Raw genomic sequence first — 16347 nt, 5'->3', positions numbered from 1 at the left:
GTGGAGGAAAATTCCTTCTTCAGAGGACTTGAACGCATGTGAAAGCAGCAGGGAGAAGAAAATCCCAAAATGTGTGGGTGCGAGAGCACAGCCGTTTCATGCCACTCAGGATAGGAAAGGGGTCTGATGAGAAGCCACCATGTTGGATTGTGCCTTTCATATTGTCATGGAACGAGGTGATGATACTTAGTAGCTTTGGTGCACATCCAATTTTTTCTAGTAGTCTGAAGAGGCCACGTCTGCTGACGAGGTCAAAGGCTTTGGTGAGATCAATGAAAGCAATGTAGAGGGGCATCTGTTGTTCACGGCATTTCTCCTGTATCTGACGAAGGGAGAACAGCATGTCAACGGTCGATCGCTCTGCACGAAAGCCACCCTGTGCCTCAGAGTAGATGCGCTCGGCCAGCTTCTGGAGCTTGTTTAGAGTGACTCGAGCAAAGACTTTCCCCACTATGCTGAGCAGGGAGATTCCACGGTACTTGTTGCAGTCACCGCGGTCACCTTTGTTTTTATAGAGGGTGATGATATTGGCATCGCGCATGTCCTGAGGTACTGCTCCCTCGTCCCAGCACAGGCATAGCAGTTCATGGAGTGCTGACAGTATAGCAGGCTTGGCACTCTTGATTATTTCAGGGGTAATGCTGTCCTTCCCAGGGGCTTTTCTGCTGGCTAGAGAATCAATGGCATCACTGAGTTCCGATTTTGTTGGCTATACGTCCAGCTCATCCATGACTGGTAGAGGCTGGGCTGCATTGAGGGCAGTCTCAGTGACAACATTCTCCCTGGAGTACAGTTTGAGGTAGTGCTCAACCCAGTGGTCCATTTGTTTGCGTTGGTCAGTGATTATGTCCCCTGATTTAGATTTGAGGAGGGCGATCTTCTTGACGGTTGGCCCAAGAGCTCTCTTAATGCCATCATACATTCCTCTGATGTTTCCGGTGTCTGAGGCCAGCTGAATATGACTGCATAGGTGTTGCCAGTAGTCGTTTGCGCAGCGCCTGGCTGTTCTTTGTGCAGCGCTTCTGGCTGCTTTATGTGCTACCTATGTTAACTCGCAGGGGGCTTTCTTGTAGTTCAACAGTGCAATGCGCTTAGCTGCTATGACAGGTTCCAGCTCTTCATTATGAGATTGAAACCAGTCTGCATTTCTCTTCGCACTTTTGCCGTAGGTGGTCAAAGCTGACTCATAGATGGCATCTCTGATGTGGGCCCACTTGGTCTCAGCATCCCCTGTGGAAGTGTTTTGAAGGGCTGTTACAAGTGAATTTAGAAATTTTTGTAACAGCTGTGGGTGAGAAATTCTGTTTGTGTTGATGCGCGGTTGGCCCTTCTGCTTGGAATGATGCAACTTCTTTGGTCCGAGTCTAACCTTGCTGCAGACCAGGGAGTGGTCAGTGTCGCAGTCCGCACTGTGGAAGCTGCGTGTGATTTGAACACTGTTTAAGGCGGCTCACCTTGTGACAATGAGGTCTAGCTGGTGCCAACGACGCAATCTTGGGTGCCTCCATGAAACCTGGTGACAGGGTTTAGTGTGAAAGAACGAGTTGGTGATGCAGAGGTTGTGATAGATACACAACTCAAGCAGTCTCTGCCCGTTCTCATTCATCCTTCCAACGCCATCGCGCCCAAGGCAGGAGGGCCATGAGTCATGGTCGGCCCCAACCCTGGCATTAAAGTCCCCCAACAGGTATAGGTATTCGGTGTTGGGGATGCTGCTAATGATGTTATGGAGTTCCTCGTAGAACTGATCTTTAGCTTCAGGTGGGGAGCAGAGTGTTGGAGCATAGATGCTGAGTAGGTGTACTGGACCAGAGGTGGTGAGCAGTCGGATGGACAGTATGCGTTCCGAGCCATTTGAGGGAGGCTCTATCATGCTGAGCAAGGAGTTTCTGATGGCGAAGACCACTCCATGCTGTCTTGGTTCTTCAGGATCCCTGCCCTGCCAGAAGAAGGTGTAGTCTTGCTCTGCTAGAGATCCACTTGTGATGGATAGGCCTCCCTGGTCGCCAGCTAGCTGCAGATCCTTTTCCTCCATTGGCATCAAGCTGGCCATCAGCGGAAAGCAGCCACTGGTCAGTGCCGATGCTCTGGCATTCTGAGCCCTCTTCTTCTTTGGAGATACATGAGAATGCTCGGACTACAGAGATCACCCACTCCACATGCTTGCTGCAGCCTTTGGGGCCAGTGTCATGCAAGTGTTAGTCTGGCTCCCGGCTGCACTCTTGACAGAGCTGCAGCCATTCCCTCCATCTGGTGGCCTCCCACATCCCAACATCCGCACCCGCACGCCCACCCATTTGTTTCCGACCCAAAGGAGACTGAGCTTTGCCACTCACCCTGGCTGAGCGAAGAAGGCCATTGACCCGGGTGTAGCACCAGATCCAGGTACTCCATTTGACCCCATAGCTGCTAAGCTCCTCTGCTACCTCCATCCAGGCCTGCCTGGTTCACTGGGGAAGTCTCCTCCTTTGGTCGCGAGGGGAGAGGACCTCCCACCTTGCCCAGCAGCCTGGAAGAGGACATACACAGACTCATCGCTGAACATGTAGGGCCACCTGGGTTATAGCATTTGCTATGGCCACAAATGGGTTACACAGGCTTCAAGGTCTTCTGTTGGGATGCTGTGGGTCTGGTGGGACTTCCATGTAGTCACTGGCAAATAATGGGGTGGTCAGAGAGAGCTGGAGGGTGGTCCCAGGCTGAAGATGGTGTGCTGGAATTCCAAAGAAGGGGTGGTCCAAATAGGCTGGAGGGTGGTTTGCAGTGCTGATTGGAGCTCAAAGGTCTTTATACACAAAACTGAACTATGGAGATGCCAAAATAAGAACAAAATGCTCGAAATACTCAGCAGGTCAGGCAGCATCTGTCGAGAGAGAAGCAGAGTTAATGTTTCAGGTCTGTGACCTTTCATGAGAACTGGCAAAGGTTAGCAAAAAATTAGGTTATAAGCAAGTGAAGGTGTTGGGGGGTGGGGGGTGCAGAAGAAAACAAAAGAGAAGTGTGTGATAGAGCAGAGGGCAGGAGAGATTAAATAACCAAGATGTCATAGGACAAATGCAAAGAGAGTGTTAATACCTGTGATGAAAGACAAAGCATTAGGCCAGAGAGAGTGTTAATGGCAGAGTAATGAGCAGCTCTGTCCAAAAGCACAAACATGAAAAACAGGCACATGGTTAAAAATAAAATAAAGTAATAAAAAAAGAAAAATATAAAAAAGACCAGAAATGCTCTGAACTTGTTGAACCCAATGTTCAGCCCGCAAGGCTGTAGAGTGCCTAATGCAAGCTGCTCCTTGCGCTTGCGTTGATGTTCACTGGAACACTGCGGCCGGCCAAGGACAGAAATGTGGGGATGAGAGCAGGGGGGTGTGTTGAAATGGCAAGCAACCAGAAGCTGAGGGTCATGCTTTTGGAATGCTGATAGGGGAGAGGAAGGGAAGATGTGTTTGGTGGTGGCATCATGCTGGAGGCGGCAGAAATGGTGGAGGATGATCCTTTGGATGTGTAGGGGCGGAAAGTGAAGACAAGGGGAACCCTGTCGAGGTTCTGGGTGGGAGGGGAAGGGGTGAGGGCAGAAGTGCGGGAAATGGGTTGGACATGGTTGAGGGCCCTGTCAACCACACTGGGGGGAATCCTCGGTTGAGGAAAAAGGAAGACATGTCAGAAAAGCTGTTGTGGAAGGCTGCATCATTAGAACAGATGTGTCGGAGATGGAGACACTGGGAGAATGGGATGGAGTCCATTACTCTGCCACTAACACTCTCTCTGGCCTAATGCTTTGACTTTCACCACAAGCATTAACACTCTCTTTGCCTTTGTCCATTGACATCTTTGTTATTCAATTTCTCCTGCCCTCTGTCCTATCATACACCTCCCTTTTGTTTTCTTCTCCACCAAACCACTCCCCCGACACCTTCACTTGCTTAAAACCTAATTCTTCTCTAACCTTTGCCGGTTCTGATGAATGGTCACAGACCTGAAATGTTAACTCTGCTTCTCTCTCCACAGATGCTGTCTGACCTGTTGAGTATTTCCAGCACTTTGCTTTTATTTCAGATTTCTAGCATCTGCAGTAATTTGCTTTTATTAAAATGCCATATCAGGTTCTGGCGGCCCTTTATACAAGCTGCATGCTCCTTCTTCTGGGTCACAGCTCGCTCCGCCACCGCCAACCCTTCCGCCCCCCTGTGCCTAGTTGTTATCAACTCCGGCGGCTGGGCACTACTTGCCTGCCGGTGTGCAATCACAGTGGGAGCAGAAGTCAGAGTCGACGTGCCTTTGCCACCTGCTTCCATTTTTGGTCCCATAGTCCGGCAACCCCACCAGGTTACATTAAATTCCAACCTTTGTGTCCTCCTCTCATTTGCTTTCCCACCTATTTTGGATCATCCACAAATTTGGTTACAATATACTTGGTCCCTTCATCCAAGTCATTAATATAGATTGTTAATAGTTGAGGCCCCAGCACCGATCCCATTTCCACCCCACTAGTTACTGTTTGCCAACCTGAAAATCACCCATTTATCCTGACTCTGTTTCCTGTTCGTTAACCAATCCTCTATCCATGCTAACATATCAACCCTAACACCATGAGCTCTTATCTTGTGCAGTAACCTTCTATGTGGCGCCTTATTGAATGCCTTTTGGAAATGCAAATACACTACATCTACTGGTTCCCTTTTATTCACATCCCTCGTTCCATCCTCAAAGAAGTCAATAAATTTATCAAACATGATTTCCCTTTCATATACCATGTTGACTCTGCTTGTTTGTAATATGATTTTCTAAATGTCCTGTTCTTTCTACCTTAATAATGGATTCTAACATTTTCCCAATGCCAGATGTTAGGTTAACTGCCCTATAGTTTCCTGCTTTCTGTCTCCCTCCTTTCTTGAATAGGTGTGTTACATTTGTGGTTTTCCAATCCCCTGGGACCTTCCCAGAATCTAGAGAAGTTTGGAAGATTACAACCAATGCATCCACTATCTCTTCAGCCACTTCTTTTAAGACCCTAGGATGCAGGCAACTTGATAGCCTTTATTCCCATTAGTTTTCGTAGTACTTTTTCTCTGATCAAAATGATTGTTTTAAGTTCCTCCTATTTTCCCCCTGATTTTCTACTATTATTGGACTGTTTTTAGTGTCTTCTACCATGAAGAGAGATACAAAATATTTGTTACAAGTCTCTGCCATTTCCTCGTTTCCCATTATTAATTCCCCAGTCTAATCCTCTCAGGGATCAATTTTTAACAACTCTCTTCCTTTTTGATATACTTGTAGAAGCTCTTATTGTCTGATTTTACATTTCTTGCTAGTTCACACTCATAATCTATTTTATTCCTTTTTTAGTCATCCTTTGCTGGTTTCTAAATATTTTTCCGATCTTCTGACCTACCACTACCTTCACAACATTGTATGCTTTTTTGTTTCAATTTGATCCCATCCTTAACTACCTTAGTTAGCCACAGATGGTTCATTCTTCTTGCATAGTCTTTCTTTCTCAATGGAATATATCTTTGTTGAGAATTATGAAATATCTCCTTAAATGTCTGCCACTAATTCTCTACCATCTTACGTATAGATCTATTTTCCCCAATCCATTTTCGCCAATTCTGTCATCATACCTTAGTTATTGCCTTTAATTCAGTTTAAGAACTAGTTTCAGACCCAAACTTCTCACCCTCAAACTGAAGGTGAAATTCCATCATGTTATGGTCACTCTTCCCTAAAGGATCCTTTACTATGAGATCATTAATTAATCCTATCTTACTACACAGTGCCATGTCTAAAATAGGCTGTACCCTGGTTGGTTCCACAATGCATTGTTCTAAGAAACTGCCCCAAATACACTCTATGAACTCATCCTCAAGGCTACCTTTGCAAATTTGATTTGTCCAATCTGTATGAAAATTAAAGTTGTCCATGATTATTGCAGTCCTTTTCTCACAAGCCCCCATTATTTCTTGATTGAAACAATGCCCAACAGTGTAGCTACTGTTAGGTAGCCTATAGGCTACTCCCATCAGTGACTTCTTTCCCTTGCTGTTTCTTATGTCCATGTAAACTAATTCTGCAACTTGATCTTCCGAGCCAAAATCATTTCTCACAACTGTACTTATCTCATCCTTTATTAACGAAGCAGCACCACTTCCTCATCCTTTCTGCCTGTCCTTCTGAAATGTCACGTACCACTGAATATTTAGTTCCCAGCCTTAGTCATCATGCATCCACATCCCTGTAAAACCTATCAGATCATACCTATTTATTTCTATTTGTTCAGTCAATTCATCTATCTTGTCACAAATGCTGTGTGCATTCAAATAAAGAGCCTTTAATTTTGTCTTTTTACCACTTTTCCCTACTCTGACCTTGGTGCACTGTTATGTTTGTACACTCTGTCCCTTCCTGTCACACTCTGGTTCTCATTACCCATATCACTACCCTGCAATATTGCCTTGTCCTTTCTTTTTAACTTCCTAAATTTCCCCTAACCTGATCCCTTTCCCCACTATTTAGTTTAAATCCCTATCTGCAGCCCTAGCTACTTGATTTACCAGGACACTGGTCCCAGCACAATTCAAGTGAAGCCCGTCCCAACGGAAGAGCTACCTCTTTTTCCAGTACTGTTGCCCAATAAATTTAAATCCATTTCTCCCACAGCAATCTTTGAGTGACGCATTCAACTCTCTGATCTTATTGACCAATTTACTCATGGCTCAGGTAATAATCCAGAGATTAACACCTTGTGGTTCTGCTTTGTAATTTAGCCCCTAGCTGTGCATACTGGTACCTATGTGGACCATGACAACTGTATCTTTCCCCTCCTACTCCAAGTTCCTTTCCAACCCCGAGGAGCTGTCCTTAACCCTGGCTCTGGACAGGCAACACAGCCTTTGGGATTCACGTTGTTGGCTGTCAAGAACAATATCTATCCCCCTAACTATACTGTCCCTTACCATAACTACATTTCTTTTTACTCCCTCCACTTGAATGGCCCCCTGTACCATGGTGCTGTGGTCAATTTGGTCATCCTCCCTGTAGTTCCTGCTGTCGTTCACGCAGGCTGCAAGAACCTCAGACATGTTGGACAAGTGCAAGGGCTGAGGCTCCTCCATTGCCACCTTCTGGATTCCCATGCCTGCCTCACTTGTAGTCACACCCTCCTGTCCCTAACCACGGACCAAGTCTTAAGTAATTAAACTAAGGGGTGTGACTGCCTCCTGGAACAAAGACATTGCATTGTCTGAAGCTTGGACTCCAGCTCATCAACTCTGAGCTGAAGATTCTTGAGCTGCAGACACTTAATCCAGACGTGGTTGTTGTGGTTCAGACTGGTGACCACCAGCTCCCACATGCTGCAGCTGCAACACAGCACCTGCCTTGCCATCTTGATTGTATTTTGTTTAATTAATTAGATTTTCAAGTTTTGAAATATCACTCATTGTCTATTTATAGTGTCATGCTAGACCCCCAACTGCCAAGAATGAGGCATATTAATTTTTCCACATTGACATTAAATTTCAAATTGTTGCTGGGAAGAAGAGAAGGCCTGTTACAAGGGCTGCCAGACACCTGGCTAGAAGACACTTACATATCAATAGGGACAAGAGAGGTTACCCCCCTTATCCATTTAATCCACAATGGACATTGAAGGCAGGGAAGAGCATTCCAGGCCCTGCTAAGATGATACAATCCACAGAGCCAAGACGTGGTTGGACCAGTTAGTCACATGACTAATTTGCTTGGCAACCTGGGTTTTTCTGAATTGTACAAACAGTTTGAACTCTGAGTGTCTGTTTGCTCCAGGACTGAAAAGACCTCTCCTGGCTGGCTCGCCACAGCCGCTCCATCCTTTTCTCATGGAACTCCAAATCCATTGAAGACGTATGAACCCCAAGAAAGAAAAGTCTCCTACAGCAAACAAGGTTTAAGAAGAATACTGGGCCCCAACGAAAAGCAAGATCTACCTGCAATCAAGGACTCTACAGTGAGCGTGAAAATCCCTAACAAAACCCTCTTCAGATAGTGCCTGAAACCTTTCCACTTTATTTCTTCTGCTCTGATCTGTCTCTATCTGCATGTGTGTATCGCGCATGCATGCTAACGTGGGCGCGTTGTGTATCTGTAGCTGTTAACCAAATTAGAGTTTAAGTTTAATAAATTTCAACCTTTCATCTTTAAACCTAAGAAAGCCTGCTTGTGCTGGTTTCTTTGCCTCATAATTGGAAAGCAGTGAACAAGGATTCAGCAAGGGGAGCTAAAAACACGGTGTGTTAAAAATTAAACCCTGTTACAGTAAGACCGGGTGAAGGGTGAGAGGGACCCCTAGACCCCTTTCTCACCTGGTCGTAACAATAGTTTTTAATCTAGGTAATACTCTTGTTTAATTTATTCAATTTCATTATGTGCTTTAGGTCTTTACTGTAACTAATTTGACGCTATTTGTTTATATTTATTTTTAATATATCAAGCAGCACCTCATTCCCCCACCTCACCAACTTCTCACTCACCAAATTCCCTTGCGCTCTGGTGAAATCGACACTTGGGTGAAGCTGCTCTGCGCTAATACTCAATTATTAATTCACTCAGTGTTTTACTTACTCCAATTGGAATTTTTAATTTCCTGGCTCTTAGTTTAAATTAATTTAAAGAGAGAAATAGAAAAAAAACAAGAGAAATACTCACCGCCAATCACTTACCTCCTTTCCTGTGGCATCACACTTTAATTCTTTTTCTCTTGTTTTTCTGAACTCTTGATTCGAAAGCGGTTTGTCTGCTCCTGGGCCTCTCCCTCTCTGACCACTTCGCTCACAGCCTTGCCCTCTCTGGCCACTCCATTCACAGCCTTGCCCTCTCTGACGACTCCGCTCACAGCCTCACCCACTCTGACCACTTCACTCACAGCCTCGCCCTCTCTGACCACTCCGCTCACAGCCTCCCCCTCTCTGACCACTTCACTCACAATCTCACCCACTCTGAACACTTCACTCACTGCCTCACCCTCTCTGATCACTTCACTCACAGCCTCACCCTCTCTAACCGCTCCACTCATAATCTCACCCTCTCTGACTGCTCAGCTCACAGCTTCAACCTCTCTTAGTGCTTCACTCATAGCCCCACCCTCTCTTTGTGCTCCATTCATAGCCTAGCCCTCTGACTGCTCCACTCATAGCCCCACCTTCTCTTGATGCTCCACTCATAGCCTCACCGTCTCTGACTGCTCCGATCACAGCCTCAACATCTCTTAGTGCTCCACTCACTGTCCCACCCTCTCTGACCACTCACAGCTGCGCTCTCTCTGATTGGCTCTGCTCACATCCCCACCCTCTCAGGAATTAAGAGGGACAAAGAGAATATGTGAAGAAAGATTAGTGGGTAATATGAAAGGAAATCCTGACGTCTTTTATAAACATATAAAGTGTAGAATGATAGTCAAAGGAAATGTGAGATTAGGGACTAAAAAGGGAATCTTCTTGTGGAGGCAGAGGGCTTGGCTATGGTCCTAAATGAGCACTTTGCATCTGTCTTCACTAAAGAAGAGGATGCTGCCAATATTACAATAAAATCGGAGGGGCAGATATATCAGATAAGAGGAGATACTGAAACACTGTTCGTGCTCAAAGTGGAAAAATCATTGGGGAGAAATTGGCTAACCCGAAAAATGAGTACTAAGATCGCGATAAAAATAATACACGTCTGTACATTGTGTTGCAGGCAGCATGTTAAATAGGTGCTTCTTGCTCGTTTACATGATTTCTGTGTGCAACCAGTGAAAGAATGAAAGAAAGACTTCATTTATATCGCACCTTTCACGACTGCAGGATGTCCCAGAGCTAATGAAGTACTTTTCTTTTAGTGTAGGAGCACATCGTGTGCTGTTCATTGACTTCAGGCATCAGCAGCGGGCTTGATATTGCTAATGGCCAGCACTACTTAAAGGAAGCCTGTGCTTCTTAAAGGGGAGGTGCATTGTGACTGCAAGAAGTTTTGGAATTTTTTCAAAAATCTGGGCTGTGATGCTTTGAGCAATGGCTGAACATGCGAGAGAGTGAGCACCAATGTTTTCAGATACTGCCATGGAGCTCTTGGTGGAAGAGATGGAAAGAAGGAGAGATGTCCTTTATCCTAAGGTGGGAGGGGGAGGGTGGGCAGGAGGCTCTTCAGACATATGCTCAGGAGGGAATGGGAACAAGTAATAGCAAAGGTCAATGCCAGGAACGTTGCTGCAAGAATGTGGATGCAATGCAGGAAGTAGTTTAAATGAGCTCACACGAGTTGTCAAAGTGAATGAGTTCATCTTCAAATGGCATATCCTACCACGGTACCACTAGCCTCATTCACTACTTCATTCACTACACCCCCATCACCCACCTACCAATAAGCTCTATCATTTAGTACCCAAATCAATCAGTACTCAATCCAAAAATTTATATGCTTGACCTCACCCTCACAAACTTAGTAAGCCTCACACCTACAAGTCACAGCTCGCACTGTACAGGAACCAAGACTCTGAGCCATACAAGACGGTAGTGATAACAACAGCTCTGTACACTTGGATTTTCATGGAAATGCACAAGGAATGATTCCTCCCGACTCATTTAGAGAGGCAGCCAAAAGAGCTGTTGGCTTTGGACAAGTGATTGTCAATGTCTTTGCTGATGGTGGTATCATTTGAAATAATGCTGCCCAGATATGTGAATTGATCAACAGTGTTGAGACTTTAGTCATTGATATTGATCTGTGATGAGTTGTAATTTTCACGAGGTGGGGGTTGGAACAGCACTTCTGGTTTCTTCAAACTGATGGTAAGGCCGAATGCCTTTGCTGCTTCTGGGAAACAGTTCACGATGAACTGTAGTGTTTCTGTGTGTGGACCACAAAGGCACAATCATCAGAAGAAAGAAGTTCCAAGATGTGCACTTCTATGGTCTTTAAAAGCACCAAGAGTTATCCTTGATTGAAATGACTGTCATTTGTTCGGAAGCGGATGTAAATGCCCTCTGTCAAATCTCTCTTGGCCTCCTGAAGCATCATGCTGAAGAAGATGGAAAAGAGGGTCGGTCCAAAAACACACCCTTGTTTTACACCATTGGCGATAGGGAAGCTGTCAGAGAGTGCTCCATTCAGTTTCACCAGACCTCTCTGTCTAACATGCAGCTGTCGGAGTCTGTCCAGGAACTTATGTGGACAATCCAGTCTAGAAAGTATTTCCCACAGTCCATCCCAGCTGATGGTATCAAAGGTCTTTGTGAAAGTCCATGAAGGTAACATATAGGCTCATATTCTGTTCCCTACATTTTTCTTGGATCTGTCTCAGTATTAAGACCATATCCGTGGTTCCTCTGCTTGACCTAAATCCACACTGACTCTCGGGGAGAGTTTCCTTGGTGATTGTTCATACAAGTCTGTTTAGAAGTACTCTTGCTAAAATTTTGGCTGTAATAGAGAGCAAAGTAATCCCTCTGTAATATGAGCAGTCCAACCTTTCCCCCTTGTTTTTGTAGAGGGCCACAATCACTGCATCAATAAGGTATTCTGGCACTGTCCCTTTCACTCAGCAAGCTGTAAACAACTCTGTGAGCTTGTCAAGAAGTGCAGTGCCTCCCTGCTTGTAGACCTCTGCTGGAATACTGTTGGGTCTTGGGGCCTTGCGGGATTTCAATAGTGCCATAGCTCTTGCGATCTCTTTGTGGCTTCATCCAATTCAAACATTGTTTCCCTTTGCGGTATCCTGGCTATCAAAGCTTCCTGCACCATCCTTACAGCTCCAAAGAGGCTCTGAAATCGAATCATGTCAGCCTCTTTGTCAGTAGCAGGATTGTACTATCAGAAGATCGCAGTTGTGAGGTGGGACGGTCTTCAAGGACTAGTAAAAAGATCTCATGTCGCTGCTTTCTGCATAACTCTGTCTCCTCTGCCAGTGCTTGCCACCAGTCGTTTTGAATGACTCGAAGCTTAGTTTATAGGGTACTGCAGGCTTCCGTATAAGCGGCTTTTGCAGATTGTCACCTTGTCTCGTAAGAAGTTTCATATAGCAGGAACGTTTCTTTTGGAGCAAATCTTGGATTCCAGAATAATTTTCGTTGAGCCAGTCCCTGTTCTTTCTCACTGAGTAACTGATCACTTCCACAGTTGTTTCCTGAAGAACCGATCACAATTCCTTCCACTGGTCACCTGGGTCCATTTCAGCTTCTGGGAACATGCTATCGTTGAGCTTAATTTCCAGTTTGCTCTCGAGTTCTGCTTCAACCTCTGGCAAACCTAGTCAATGAACTTGGAGTTTCTTTGTTACAGGCCCTTTCTCTTGGGAGGTGGTTAATTTTAAGGGCGGCCTTTGCTCGGACCAGTCTGTGGTCAGTGTAACAGTCAGCACTGGGCATAACTGGTGTGAAGTGTAGTATAATGTAATATAGTGGACATGGGGTTGTTACAGGGCAGATTATGTAAATAGACTGTGTGCATCATCACAGGAAGCATTGTAATATAATGTGTACAGAACCTCGTGGAGAGTTGTAGAGGAAACCTTAGTTGCAAGATGTGCTCAATAAACTCCTGTTATTTTATCCATTGAAATCTTATATATTCTGTACAAAGCCTCAATAGTTATGAGAATATTATAAGATGGATGTGGTGAATTGAAAAAGAAAATGGAGACATCTTTGCCTTTACTGGAGAACTTCAAAAAAGTAGCTGGATTGAACCAAGCCGAGGCATGGTCAAAATGGGCTAGAAGTTTGCAAGATATCATACTGCATTGGTTCTCCCACAGAAGCCAGACAAGGAGCAGGTCAGTATGCTATTGTGCAGACAACATCCTGATTACTCAAGGCATAGATGAAGAGAAGGCTACATATGAAGAAGTTATTAAGGCACTCGTGACTTACTTTAATGCAAGGAAAAATGTCTCCGTGGAGCGTGCCAAATTTAATAAGTGTACCCAGCAGAAAGGGGAGAGCATTGATTCATTTATCAATGACTTGTACAAACTCGCAGAGGATTGTGAATTCGGCAGCTTATGAGAAGAGCTGATTAGAGACAGGATTGTGGTCGTGTATTAGACGATGCCCCTTTGGATCATCTACAGACAAGGGATGATCTCACATTAACAAAAGTGATTCAGTTGAGCAGACAAGCAGAGGTTAGAAGGTTTAACGGATGCGTTGTTAGAGGGACAGGGAGAGTCCGATCTTGAGAGTAGCAAACTCCATTGAATTTGTTAAGAAAATGAAAGGGAAAAATGGCGGTAAAAGACAAAAAAGCAAGAAGAGCATCTGGAGGTAGCAGCAACCAATTGCAGTAGATGTGGCCGAGAGAGGCACAAGTGGGAAAACTGCCCAGCCAGAGAAGCGGTTTGTTTTTCATGGGAAAAGAAGGGACACTTTCAGTCAGTGTGTCGCAGTAAAAAGCCAGCTCTGCATATAACTAAAGGAAAATCCTGAGAGAGCAATAAAGTTAATGAAGGACATGATACCCAAAGTGTGGAAGCACTTTTTTGGGGGAAATCCAAGGAACAAGTAAGAATTGTTGGACGGAAGAAATTCTTGGAAACAAGACTAATTTTAAATTGGACAAAGGAGCATCAGTTTCAGACTCAGAACCGTGGCTGGGAAAAAAAACTCTAAAACTAATGGGTAAAAAATTTTGTGGACCTGGAGGCATCGAGTTGAAGGTAATGGGAGAGTTAAACGCAACATTGAATTACCGGGGAAAATAAGTTTCTAGGATCTTACATGTAATTAAAAATCAAAGTTGTTCACTCCTAAGTTGGAAGGCTTGCATAGACTTACAACTCATATATAGAGTGAAGAGCTCAAATGTATGGAAGACCAGTCTAGAAATTTTAGAGCTGAATTTCCAAAATTATTTAGAGGACTGAGGAAGTTAAAAATGACATACCATATTACTCTAAAGAAGGAAGTAGAGCCAATTTGTTTGTATACACCTAGGAAAATCCCACATCCACTTCTAGAAAAAGTAAGATAGGAAATTGAATTAATGACAAAACAAGGAGTCATTTCACCTGTAACAAAACCTACAGTATGTTGCTCAGGTATGGTTCCACTGAAGAAACCTAATGGTTCAATTAGAATTTGTGTTAACCTCACACAACTGAATAAAGCAGTGGAAAGAGAAACGTATCCAATGTCATCAGTTGATGAGAGTTTGGCAAAACTAGGGAGGAGCTCAATTGTTACCAAATTGGACGCAAATAGCAGATTTTAGCAATTCCCCTGAGATAAGGAATCTAAGCTTCTAACAACATTCATAACACAATTTGGAAGATACTGTTTTAACAGATTACCATTTTGAATAACATCATCACCTGAGATCTTTCAAAGGATGATGTCAAGGATTCTGGAAGAATTGATTGGAATTGTTTGCCTTATGGATGATGTCCTAAAATATGGGGTCAATTAAAAAGAACACGATGCTAGAATGACAGCTGTACTACGAAGATTGAAAAAAGCAAGTCTCACATTGAATGAAAAACATGCTTTTGCACAGGCAATGGTTAAGTTTCTTGGACAGATAATAGATGGGTCTGGTATTGGAGCAGATCCACAAAAGACAAAAGTGATAAGGGAATTCCCAATGCCTAAAAATGTGACAGAGCTTTAGAGGTTTATGGGAATGGTGAATCAAGTAGGAAAATTTCTGCCCAATTTAGCCATCATAAATAAGCCATTATGATAGTTGTTGAAAAACAACAATGTTACTGACACATCAGCAATCAGGACTCATGCCTAACATTCAGAGACTCTAACTCACCCTCACGCATTGACCAATGCTGATAGTCTCACACCCAACTCTTGCTGCTTCCACGTACCTCTAGCTATTCGGCTGTGGCAGGCACATCCCCTGAACACATTGCAACACATTCACTGACATTCTTCCCACTCTCTTGCAGGACCAGGTCGCACATTTACACAGGGAACAGGGACACCTGCATTGTCTGAGCCCTCTAAAGGAGACAGTGCACCGCATCATGGGGCCAGCTGTCACAGAATTCATTGCATCCAGTGTTGCTGAGAACGTTCAGGATGTCAGTATGTTTCTGCCATAAGCCCCTTCTCAAATCCCACCTCCCCGTCATCCTGCTATCTGGTATGAAATGCAAGTCACAGATGCTGTGACCGTGGATGTCTTGCTTTCCACACCACCCCACTTCTTTCACCCCAACAACGCCTTTCTGCATTTCTGCTTTCAGATATGCCAGCCAGTGCAGCCTCTTTATGAAGGGCGATAGCTATACCAGACCTCTGATGAAAAAGCACTATCAATTGATCTGAAACTCGCAACCACAAGCTCAGATACTGGCACTGCATGTACCTTAGAGGGTAGCATAGAGTCGGGATGAGTGCATGATGAGTCACCAGGCATGAGTGGGCTGCAGCCAGGCCAGGGGAAAAAATTAGATTGTGTGCCTGTTCACTGGAGGGTGAGGTCGCATATCATGGAGTCATAGTCATAGAGTTACACAGCACAGAAAAGGGTCCTTCGGCCCATCGTGTATGTGCCGGCCATGAAGCACCTATCTATTCTAATCCAATTTTCCAGCACTTGGCCCGTAGCCTTGTATGCTATGGCATTTCAAGTGCTCACCTCAATACTTCTTAAATGTTGTGAGGGTTCCTGCTTCTACCACCCCTTCAGGTGAGTTCTGCTGCAGTGGACCTCAGATAAGGACTTTGATGGGGGGGTGTACAGGAGACCACATGGCTTCATGCAGAGTTTGGAGCCCATCCTTTCCTCCGTGGAAGTGGTGTCCAACTCCATGACAGCACTTGCCGACCCATCCATGATGCAGTGTCTGGTGGCCGATGTCTCAGCTTCCACTGCAGCACAGGCTGAAGTCACACAAGGTCTCAGTGCTGCAGTGAAAGCTCAGATTGAGGTCATGGGATCCATACTTGCTGTCATATAAGCCCAGTTAAGTGTCATGCAGGCTCAGGTTGCTGCCATCATGGCTGTGGATATGAGTGCTAAAAGGGCATGTGGGCTTCCACAATCCAGAGTCCAGCAATCTGCCCTCTAACAGATGACTAGGATTGTTGAGGGGGAGTGACAGTTTCTCCCTGGTGCATGAACCTGCTGTCCTCTCACAGGAGGTCAGCATTTGTGCTCCCACCACTGTCACTCTGCCAGCGTGCCTGTTGTTACCTGTCAGCCAGCCAGCCTAGACTGCTGCTGACCATGCTGAAGCAGAGCAGTCTGAAGTCAGGCCTGTAAGGCCCGAAGAAGGGTCACTGACCCGAAACGTTAACTCTGCTTCTCTTTCCACAGATGCGGCCAGACCTGCTGAGTGAATCCAGCATTTCTTGTTTTCGTTTCAGATTTCCAGCATCCG

This window comes from Heterodontus francisci, chromosome 13 (assembly GCF_036365525.1).
Source record: "Heterodontus francisci isolate sHetFra1 chromosome 13, sHetFra1.hap1, whole genome shotgun sequence".
In the NCBI taxonomy this organism is placed as follows: domain Eukaryota; kingdom Metazoa; phylum Chordata; class Chondrichthyes; order Heterodontiformes; family Heterodontidae; genus Heterodontus; species Heterodontus francisci.
Note: the sequence above shows the minus strand (reverse complement) of the source record.